Source organism: Arachis ipaensis, chromosome B6 (assembly GCF_059453495.1).
Source record: "Arachis ipaensis isolate K30076 ecotype BB chromosome B6, ASM5945349v1, whole genome shotgun sequence".
Lineage (NCBI taxonomy): Eukaryota > Viridiplantae > Streptophyta > Magnoliopsida > Fabales > Fabaceae > Arachis > Arachis ipaensis.
The window spans coordinates 1,888,814-1,899,517 of NC_142441.1; positions in this window are offsets into that span (position 1 = coordinate 1,888,814).

Consider the following 10,704-nt stretch of genomic DNA (forward strand, 5'->3'; position numbering starts at 1 on the left):
ACTCAATTAATTAATTAATTTAGTATAGTTGAATCGAAATTCTATTTAAAAATTTATTTTTAGCCAATAAATTATTATACGTATAAAATAAAATTTAAATAAGAATAATTATCTAATAAGAATAATTATTTAAAAATTATACTGAATAAAAATTTATTAAGAATAAAAAAGTCTGATCTAAAATTATTATTGGCCAATTTGAGTGTTTACTGTATTATGAGAAACATTCCTTTCATTTGGTCAATCCTTAAATTGCTGATAAGTCCTAGTGTCATCTATACACAAAAGAATGTTACTTAACACATTGTGAAATAAATGAAATAATACTTGTCAATATATATTGGGCTTTAATTTCGCCCTTTTTTTCTTCTATATATTATTACATTATTGCATTATTGATCATCATGAATATTCCTTTTGCTTTAATTTGGTCAATCCTTAAATTACCCAAATCTATCATCAAACCTCAGCTTTATTTGTTTATAAATAATATTATTTGAATATAATTTCGTGAGACGACATTATGGCAATCAATATACTTATATTGATTATTAATAAATAAAAGGCTTATTAGTTATTCTATTAATTATTATAATTATAGTTAGACCCTTTTTTTTCTTACTTTTTTTTGTTAAAACTATGAATTTTTTTTTGAAATATTTGATTTTGTCATTTATATAAGATGAATGGTTGAATATTATAGAAATGAATAATATTTTAGGATAAGAGAGATTTTAAGATTATATTGTCATAAAATCACTTTTTTTAAAAATTTAAATTAATAAAAAAAATGTGTATGATTATATGAATGATTATATATCAAACATATCTCCTTAAACAAGAATCTTTTAATTTTGGATTTACTTGAATTTTTACCTAAACTTTTTTTATATTATTTTTTCTCTTTAGGATAATAAAGATTAAATTTTTAATTTTTTGATCATAGAAATTCTGATAATATATCATAAATTTACTTTTTCAAAAAAAAACTGAAGATAAAATATATAAATGACTATATTTCTAACACATAAAATTTATACTTCATTTTATAATAGACGAGAATATATATACTTAGGTACAGTCAATTTTACTTGAAGTTAATAGGAGAAAATCGTTAAATAATTTAAATGATTTGACTAAATAATTTTCATCTAACGACTCAGTTCAACTTCACGTAAAATTAACTGTACCTAAGTTTTTACTTTATAATCACACAATAATATTTTGATTTTTCGAAAGTGAAAACTCAGGTGCAGTCGACTTTACGTTTGATATCGTTTGATGATTTGATTGATTTGACTAAATTTTCATCTAACGACTCTCAACTATCAACTTCAAATGAAGTCAATTGCACCTGAATTTTCATCTTTTTCGAAATATTATGTACGAATAACTTTTTTTATATGCACAAGACAAGGTTGAACGCTGGATGTAATAAGAGGATAAAACAGTTAGGATAAAGCTTAAGAAACCTGGCATCTCTGACCAAAGTTGTTGATGTTATTATCAACTAGGGTCAATAATAGTAAATTAGTAATACATAGGTAGGATTGATGACGTAAACACAGTTTTGTCCATCTTATAGAATAATAATGATGATGATAACATTAATAGTGGGTGCATTTGAGCCACAAGCTAAGGCATGTGTGTGTGTCCCCAGTTGCAACAAACATGGAAAGTCATATTAATAATTCAAAGTTGAATATCTTTGTGTCATCATGTATACACTCTTTGAGAAAATTGGAGGTTGATCACTATTGCTTGTGGTTCAATGTAATGTTCTTTATGTTACTTCAAAAAAGTGTATCAATAATGCATAGAAAAAGAGATAGGAACACACCATATAATATGGAACAAGTCAACTCAAACCTGTTAATTAATTAATTAATTAATCTATAGTGTATACGCCACCCTTTTCTACATATATCATGCATCATATATATTTGTCGTTTATTAATTCAGATGTGAATTCTAATACGAATATATTAAGATATGTAATTATAGTAATGATGTAAATATTATTAAAATTAAAGTTATATTTTTTTTTATATTTTAGTACATATTTTATATAACCAAGTGTGAAACAATAATTTTCAAACATATATATAAGCAAGGGTACCACGCAAGGAAATTATAATTAACAAAATAAGTTATTTAATTTGGAACTTAATGAGTAGCTAACAGAATAATGCATAGTTTATATAGTTATACGTGAATGCTATCCTATATTTTCTAAAGTAACATGTAAGTTATCTTTTCTGATGTATCATATTTTTAATTGGATGCTTATTTTAACCTGAGTTATCTTCTCCACTCTTTCGTCGTCTTTGCGCCTCCCTATAGCATCACCATTTCATTGGTGTTTTGTTTTTCTCCTCAAATCATTCTTCTATAAATGGTATTCCAACTCTCTCTAATTGCTATTACTCCTCCTTACTCCTTCGTCATCGTCATTAGGCCTCATCACCGTCTCATTGGATGTCTTATTTTATCTTCCCAAATCATTCTTCCAGGAAAGGTACTACAACTCTCTCTAACTGCGTTTACTCATCCCCATTATACTCCTTCATCGTCGTCGTTACGCCTCTCAAACATCATCGTCACATTGGGTGTCTTGTTTTCTCTTCCCAAATCATTCTTTCAGAAAAGGTACTCTAACTCTCTCTAATTGCGTTTACTCCTCCCCACTCCTTTGTCGTGGTCGTTGTGTCTCCTAAATATCACCGTCTTATTGGGTGTTCAATTTTCTTCTTCTGTCAGACTGTCACTGTCTTTCAAGATATTATTAATTCTCATAAGATTAAAATAACTCAGGTTAAAATAAACACCTAATTAAAATATGACACATCAGAGAAAATAATTTATATGTTACTTTAGAGAAAGTAGGATAGCATTCACCTAGTTATATACATTACTTAGAAGGAAAAGGTCAAAAACAAAGGACTAACATATTAACATATTATTATTTGTATTAAAGATAATCAATCATGTGTATTTTTATTTATTTATTTATTTTTGCAATTCACACTTATAGTCTGACATGTTTGCTTGATTGAATAATTATAAACATAGTGTATAAGCAATACCTAATGTATTTAAAGAATAGGGCATAGCATTATTTAATTTTGCATTCTTCTTTCAAATTTTAAAGAACAAACAATTCTAATGTCTATCAAATAGATATAGGAAAAGTCTAGGAGCCAGCAACTTTTGTGTTTTCTGGCCAGCACTTAACCATCAAAATAAAAGTGAGTAATTTTTCACTATTAAATATAATCTCACACCATTAAAAACATTATTGATGGCCAATTAATGGTTACAAAATACCACAATTGCTGACCCCTAGTATTCCTCATAAATATATTCTTTTTGAAATTTTCCTGTTATATCTTTCGGTTGGCACCAACATACATGGATGGGAAAAATCAAAGTAATCATTTAGATATATCTCTCTACTGTATCGTATATAGATACACAAAGATTGTTTATCAGAAAACTGTTTTGACCATCAAAATTTTATTCTTTCAAAAAGTTGTTATATCCCACAAGATTCTTTTAATGATTTTGTTGACATATATACTCTAATTTCTTGAAACTTGTTAACTTGCATATCTGAATAACTTATTTTATTTATTATTAGAGATATAATTATTTATATTTTTATTATTTAATTTTTTTAAAAAATTATTTTATAATATAGCTAGTATTAAAATTTTTATGATTAAAATATCTAGAATTTGATTTTTGTTAAATTAAAAAAAAAAGAATTTAGTATATAAATTTAAAAAAAATCTTATGCAAAAATTTAAAATAAACTAAAAAAAATGGTTTAAGAGAACATATTAAAAATCTAATTAAGATGAGTGGAATTTAAATTAATTATTTGAACATTAAGATGAGTCACATTATTATAGCTATATTAGTTTTATTTTCAGCTCCAATCCTCCAAACTTCATTGATCTTTAAGAATTTCACTTGGATTCTATGCTTTTTGCAACTTGCATTAGGGCAATAATCATGATATAGTTTAAAATCTTGTGCATAGATTATCCCAATAGTCAATGAATCAAAATAAAGTAACTATATGTAAGATAGATAACCTATTAATAAGAATAAAATAACATAATTAAAATTAAAAAAATGGATAAAATTGAATAAAAATATAAATAATAATAAAAGTAATATGATAAATTAGTAAAATTATTATTTTTTAAAATATATATAAAAAAGTCTATAATATTTTTTACATATTATAAAAATTTATGTAAATTAATTATATATATGAGAGATTTTATTAATTTTTTAAATTTTATTTATTAATTATATGTAAAATATGACACACATTAATAAATACTTTGACCACTTATATATAATTTTCTAGACATAGTGATATGAGAAACAAATAAATCATTATTTGTTCAAGTTGTTTTGTGATATCAAGTTGATTAACTTAATATTATCAAATTGTTATCTTGTACAATTTTATCAAATTATATAATAATTTAATAAATATTAACTTAATCTTATCATCATGTATAATTTATTTTCAACACATAATTAGATAATAATTAATTCGTTGACTAAACTAGCTTATCTAATTTTGACCTTGATCAAAGATTACCATTAGATATTCTAAGCTTCCATATATGCTGCATATCACATAGGTGTATTATTTTTAAGTTGATCAAAATAATCAAGTTATTATAGCATTTATACTTAGACTCTAATAAAAATTTTATACTTTTTTTAATTTTTTTTTTATTTTAACTTGCTCCACTTGTAATTTCTAATCATTTTTATTGACTTTAAACCCAAAAAAAAAATTGCTTCTTCTTTTCACACCAACTCAAAAAACAATAACGTTGACTTAATGAACAGAGGTGCAACTGCTAAGTGCAATTGCTAACAAATAATTTGTGTCAGAGATATATAAAATCTTTAGAAAATATTTCTAATAAAGAATATTTATCACTAATTCATTTTTTTTTGGAGAAAATTCTATATTGAATCTCTCTGATTTAGTGTAAGCTCACAAAGAATATGATTCTCCTAATAACTTTTTTTTTCCAAACTTAAAACCCTAATTATATGGTTAAGGAAATAAATACCTATCATCACTTAAACCAGCCACTAGTTAATTGCATGCTTTAATTTAATTTGAAGAAGACTACTTTAATTTGTCTAATAAGTTTTTCATTTTAGAGTGTGGTATATGTATAACTAAATAACTAATAATGAGTTATTATAACGCTAACAGAATCTAAAACATTAGTGAAATTCAAATAGGAAAAGTATACGGAACCAACTCTAAATCAGTCAAGAAAGAAATAATTTAATTAATTATAAATATAGTAATTAGTTTTATTTATTCATGATTTAAAATATTGGTTATTAAATGTTTCTCCACATTTAAATTAGGAGGAGATACGTTCAGTATCGTTGCAACGTGAATCACGAAAACTGATTCAATTAGCTTCTGTTTCTTCATCCTCATTTCCTCTCCAAATGTCTAAAACATAATAAATCAAAAAATATATTTAAAATCATCCAATTTAAAAAAAAAAACATTCTAATACCTAACATAAATATCATTCACATAGAAATTTTAGATTCACTCAGAAGCATTTGACTGCTTTTTTGCTGGAACCATTTGTTGCCTAGCATTATTGATTCAAATAATAAGTGAAGATACGGATAAATTAAATCCATGATGAAGCAACTAATGAGAGCATCATTAGATTAGATTAGATTAGACATCAAAGAATTGGAATCAAATTAAAGGATTTATTTGAAGGGAAAAGAGTAGGTGGGCCCTACTGGAGGAGACATTGTGCAAGAAAATGCACCATTCAAAGTGGTGGGGACAGAAATTAAACCCAGCTAGCTTCTATTTCTCAATTGACTCATCGCCCATGCCCATATTATTCATTTCTTTTCTTTCGGGAAACACAACGAAACCATTAGGAACAGTTCTTGACCCTTTCTTTTTCCAAACCATAATAAAAACATTGGATCATAATCTATCTATATCTATCTATCCATTCACATTTTTTAAATAAATTGTTTTATAACATAATTTTTTTGTGACAAAAATTTTCTAAAATTCAATTGTTACCAAAAAAAAAAAAAAATTCACCCCTCAAACCTCAAAAAGATTATTATGTGAGAGAGTGTATTAAATGTTATACATATCTTCAATAAATTTTTGTGACAAGTGGTTCAATAATTATTATTATAAGTACATTGATTTTTCATATAATTGGATACAAAAAAACTATTTTAGGATAAAACGGAAATGTTTGGTAACCAAAGAAAATCAGCCAAAAATAGCCATAACTTGTCTTATTTAGTATTTATTAATTGTTGTGATAATTAATTAATGCTAAATAAGGTAAGTTCTGGCTATTTTTTTTGTCTACCTAGTATTACCCAGGATAAAAATGCAGAAAATGTAGATATAGAATTTTTTTTTAAATATCGTTTCGAACATTTATATAACACTTTTTTTTTTTTTTAATTTTGATATTAAAAAGACAATGATATTTTATAATGTTATTGGAGTATGGTGTACAAATCAGACCAACAAATTTGTCATTTAAAACATAAATTTAATCTTTAAATTTGTCATTTGTGCAACCGAACTTTTTAAATTTTTATAATGCACAAATCATACTCTCAGATTTATATATATAACTGAATTTTTAAATATTAATGCACAAATCTAACTCTTAGGTTTGTGTATCTTACCTAAAATTGGACCTCTAAATTTCAGTTTCTTTCTCTTCTGTTAATAAATCTAACCATCTAATTTATTTAATAACAATTAAAAAAATAATTTCATATTAAAGAAAAAAACCAATTCTTCCAATAACTATGTATTACACTAATTTTTTTTCAATATTAAAATTTAACCATATTAGTTTACACTAAAATTATTTATTAAAATCAACAATTATTATAGAATATACATTAAAATATAAATATATATTTAAATGAGTTAAATTATATGATGAATTTTATGGTGTCTTTGTTATAGTGCTTAAATTGACTAACTTTTTTTTTAAAGTAAAAAATAAAATGTTTAAAATAAATAATAAATCATGTAAAATTTATTAAGTATTATTTATTTATTTTTTTAGTAACTTAGGTACAAAATGATAGACACCATAGCATTTACTAAATTATATATATTTATTATAAATGATTGATTTTAATAATTAATTTTAGTATTAAAATAACATTTTCGAAAAAAAGTTAGCCTCATATCAATCAAACATAACCATAAAAAGGAAATGGAAAGAATAAAATAAGAAAAATGCGGAAAAACGAGAAAGAAAAAAGGACAGATGCACAAAGGAGGCCGCCTAATTGAAAAGTGATTTTAAGAGAAATGACTGCATGAAAGTTTTTTTTTTTGTAACAATAATAAAACTTGTCTTCAAATAATACAAATTAGAGGAATGTTAGGGGTCAGTAATTTTGGTGTTTTGTAACCATCAATTGACCATTAATAATGTTTTTAATGGTGTGAGATTACATCTAATGGTGGGGGGATCACTCACTTTTGTTTTGATGGTTAAGTGTTGGCCAGAAAACACAAAAGTTGCTGGTCCTCTAGACTTTTCCTATAAATTATTTAGTATAAAAAACTCTTATTACAAGAAAAAAAAAGTATCATACATTTAATGTACACAAGTGATATATATATAATGCATCTCATAAAGGATTATGAAAGGTAAAAACTCAGTTGAAGTCGACTTTACGTAAAGTTAATAGTTGAAAGTCGTTAGATGAAAATTTAGTCAAATTAGTCAAATCATTTAACTGCTTTCAGATATCAACTTCACCTAAAGTTGACTGCACCTGAGTGAAGTCGACTTCACGTAAAATTGATAGCTGAGAGTCGTTAGATGAAAATTTAGTCAAATTAGTCAAATCATTTAATTCCTTTCAGATATCAACTTCACGTGAAGTCGACTGCACTTGGGTGAAGTCGACTTCACGTAAAGTTGATAGCTGAGAGTCGTTAGATGAAAATTTAGTCAAATTAGTCAAATCATTTAACTGCTTTCAGATATCAACTTCACGTGAAGTCGACTGCACTTGGGTGAAGTCGACTTCACGTAAAGTTGATAGCTGAGAGTCGTTAGATGAAAATTTAGTCAAATTAGTCAAATCATTTTGTTTTCAGATATCAACTTCACATGAAATCGACTGCACTTGAGTTTCCACCATCACGAAATACTTTATGAAAGGTACAGCATAATAGGGCATAGCATCACACAACAGGGACCGTGTATATATAATTCATATACACACAGCAACCCAGTACTGTCTTTTTCTTGCGATGTTAACGGTTTAATGGTAATTTCTGACGTTAAAATCTCTTAGTATAAAAATAATATTTAAAAATATTCAAACATAGAACTCTAATACCATGTTATCAAACCACTCATCTTAAAAATTTAAACTGATAGAAAAAACAATATCCATAATTATATCTCTAACAATATAAAATATATTCGTATTTTATCACATTATTATCTTCATGTATTAAAGATATCTTCACAAATATATCCAATAATGTCACCAAAGATAAGAGACATTTTCATAGTTTTGCTGTTCCTCTTTTGTCTTCTGGGGAAAGAGGACCATGCCCGTGACATTTGATTCTCCCCTGACCAGAATATATATATGCCATCATGTACCATTTAAAATTGGTGAATTCTACCCAACCTCCTCTAAAATAACATGTAAGTTACCCTTCATGATGTGTCACATTTTAATTGGTCATTACTTAACTATAGTTGGGTTATTTTGTAATTTATTATTTGAGATGGGTAATTGTATAATTTCTTAAAATATTAAAATTCTACCCCATTAATTGAAGCACATTCTCACGCAATCTCTTTCTACAGTGCATCATTTCTTAACGGGTCGTTGAATTCCCATGGCTCGTAACTTCCCTGTTCTTCCCAGTATAGCCAACGCGGACTTCATTGCTATCTCTTGTCCTCTCACTCAATCCCCCCCCCCTTTTTTTTTTTTTTTTTGCCATGAATCACTTTTTACCAACATCAACATCATTAATGGTTAGTTCGGTTATTAAATTTTTTTATTAAAAAAAATATATTTATTTAATTACAAGATAGAATATATATTCATATTTAAAATATAATATAATAAAATAAATCTATTTAAAATACTTAAAAGTATAATTAAAATCATGAATATATAAATATAATAATAAAATTTGTACTCTAAACAAGTAAACATATTTTTTATCATACATAAATTATTTAAAAAATAAATATATTATTAAAATTAATAATACAAATTTAAAATAATAAAATCCAATTTTTTACTGTATTTGTTATAATATTTTTATTCTTTTAATTTATAATTTATTAGTACTTTATTATTTAATTAATGATTAAACAAATTATTTTTATAAAAAATTATGTTTTGTATTATCTTATAGAAGAGACCAATATATTAGTTTAAAAAATAAAGTAAAAATGAAATTTTAAATAAAAAATATTTAATATTAAAATTTTTAAATATAAAAATAATTTGTATAAATATTTAAAAGATAAATATAAAATATATGCATAAAATAAATAAAACAGATAAAATGGAAGTACTCATGAGAAATAAATAATTATTTTTGTCACCTTTATTTATTTTAAACATGTATTTTATATTTATATCTTGAATATCTATATAATTTGCTTTTGTATTTAAAAATTTTAATATTAACTATTTTTTATTTAAAATATCATTTTTACGTTAATTTTTAAATTGGTATATTGGTCTCTTCTTTAAGATTATACAAAAAATATTTCTCATGAAAATAATTTATTTAATCATTAATTAAATAATAAAATATTAATAAATTAAAAATTAAAAGAATAAAAATACTATAAAAATTACTTGTAAGAAAGTTGAATTTTATCATTTTAAATTTGTGTTATTAATTTTAACAATTTATATTTTTTTTAAATAATTTATGTATGATAAAAGATATGTTTACTTGTTTAGAGTACAAATTTTATTATTATATTTGTATATTCCTGATTTTAATTATACTTTTAAGTACTCTTAATAGATTTATTTTATTATATTATATTATATTTTACATATAAATATATATTCCATATATTATTTTTAATGAAAAAAATTTAATAACCAAACTAACTATTAATTATATTGGTAAGGAATGATCCATGGTAAAAAAAAAAAAGAGATTGAGTGAGAGGACATGAGATAGCAATGAAGTCGGTGCTGATTATACTGGAAGTCGGTGCTGACTATACTGGGAAGAACGAAGAAGTTACAAGCCATGGAAATTCAACGACTCGTTAAGGAATGAGGCACTGTAGAAAGAGATTGCGTGAGAACGTGCTTCAATTAATGGGGTAGAATTTTAATATTTTAAGAAATTATACAATTACCCATCTCAAATAATAAATTACAAAATAACCCAACTATAGTTAAGTAATGACCAATTAAAATGTGACACATCATGAAGGGTAACTTACATGTTATTTTAGAGGGGATTGGGTAGAATTCACCTTTAAAATTATAATCACACACACAAATAATATTATTTGCATTCACATGCTTTACTCAAATATATGTATAATTCATACGCGTCTTCGCCATTTCACAATAAGAACACAAAGTTAAACGACCAGGTTCTTC